Raw genomic sequence first — 1,718 nt, 5'->3', positions numbered from 1 at the left:
TGTAATGCGGTGACCAGAACTGTACGCCTAACTAGAGTTTTATACAGTTCTAGCATACCCTCCCTGCTTTTACATTCTATGCCGCGGCTAACAAAGTACAGGTTCCTGTATGACTTCTTAACCACCTTATCTACCTGTCCTGCTATTTTCAGGGATCTGTGGACATGAAATCCAAAGGTCCCTCTGTTGATCAACTCCTCCCAGTATCCTCCCAAGCAATGTAGTTTCAGAGCCACTAATTCTGAAACGTCTTACTTGATAATTCAAGTCGTAGAGTCGAAACCAATTTGGTAAAGGGAGATTAATATTGCTGATTGGAAATAGTCAGTGTACAATTTGATATTGCTGTTCACCGGAATAGAAAACGAGATTGAATGGACAGAAGAGGTCTGAAAGGATGGCCGATCGGCAGTGGGAAGTAGCGAACTTTCACACTGGCTGCCGAAGTTCAATCGCAGCGGCTCGTTGGTCTAGGGGTATGATTCTCGCTTAGGGGATTTCATTGAATAATATGCGAGAGGTCCCGGGTTCAACTCCCGGACGAGCCCTGGGGGGCGTAGCTTTGCTTTTATTGGCTTCGACGTATTTTTGGTGTTGGTGTTGGTCGAAATGAATTATATCCAGAGCACGTTTCAGCTCCAAAGGACTGAGTGCTGAATCTTCCAAAGCGCAACACACGGGAAGTAAATAAAATGTCTCAAGATGACGTGGAGATTGAAGCTGAATGTGAATTTACCCCAGTTCAGACGGTCTCATTGATATCAGATGACGGGATAGAGAGCCACATATCCAAGTTTGCTGATGGCACCATGATGGGCAGCATTGTGAGCAGTGCAGATGGAAGATATTAATATAATAAATGAATGGGAAAAACTGGCAAATGGATTTCAATTTAGGCAAGCGTGAGGTCATCCACTTTGGACCTAAAAAGTGTAGATCAGAATACTTTCTAAATGGTGAAAAGCTCGAAACTGTGGAGTTCCAAAGGGACTTCGGGATCCATGTACATAGATCATTATAATGACATGGAGTGGTTAAGCCTCAGCTGGAGTATATTGTACAGTTCTGGGCACCACACGTTAGGAAGGATGAAAAGTCATTGAAGAGGATTCAGAGCAGGTTGACCTGGATGATTCCATGGATGAGGGAATTCAGTTATGTCGAAAGATTGGTGAAGCTGGGATTATTCTCCTTACAGCAGAGAAGGTTAAGGGGAGACCTAATCGAGGTATTCAAAATAATGAGGGGTTTGAAAGTACAAATAGGGAGAAACTGTTTCCTCTGGCAAGTGGGTCGGTAACCAGAGGTCATAGATTTAAAATATTTGCAAAAGTACTCCAGGGGAATTGAGGAGAATTTTTTTTCACGCAGAAGTGACTGTTAAGATCTGGAACGCACTTCCTGAAAGGTGGTTGGATGCAGATTCCATTGGATCCTTCAAAAGGCAATTGAACATGTGCTTGAAGAGGACTAATTTGCAGGGATAAATAAGGGTGTGGGTCTAATTGGACAGGTCTTTGAAAGAGCCGGCACAGGTACGACGGCCGAATGGCCTCCTTCTGTGCTGTTAGATTCTCTGATTCTCTGATTACCTTCTGAATCATTGCAATTGATGCTATTCAGTGATGAGGAACCAAGAAAATTATAACCGTGATATTCGGCTTCTCCATTCCCTTCTGAATATCGCAGATTATAATGTCCAGGCGGGGGTGGGACTG

At 43.7% G+C, this 1,718-nt stretch overlaps 1 non-coding gene across 1 annotated transcript; it reads left to right on the top strand.

Moving 5' to 3' along the window:
* The first annotated feature begins 459 nt into the window (after positions 1 to 459).
* Positions 460 to 548, top strand: trnap-agg (transfer RNA proline (anticodon AGG)). Its single transcript is given in 2 exon segments — positions 460 to 495; positions 513 to 548. It is a non-coding gene; the product is annotated as a tRNA-Pro (tRNA).
* Positions 549 to 1,718: the final 1,170 nt, after the last annotated feature.

The sequence above is a fragment of the Heptranchias perlo genome, unplaced genomic scaffold (assembly GCF_035084215.1).
Source record: "Heptranchias perlo isolate sHepPer1 unplaced genomic scaffold, sHepPer1.hap1 HAP1_SCAFFOLD_263, whole genome shotgun sequence".
NCBI classification, from domain to species: domain Eukaryota; kingdom Metazoa; phylum Chordata; class Chondrichthyes; order Hexanchiformes; family Hexanchidae; genus Heptranchias; species Heptranchias perlo.
The sequence above is the reverse complement of the archived record's forward strand: the minus strand, read 5'-3'. Positions and strand labels throughout refer to the sequence as shown.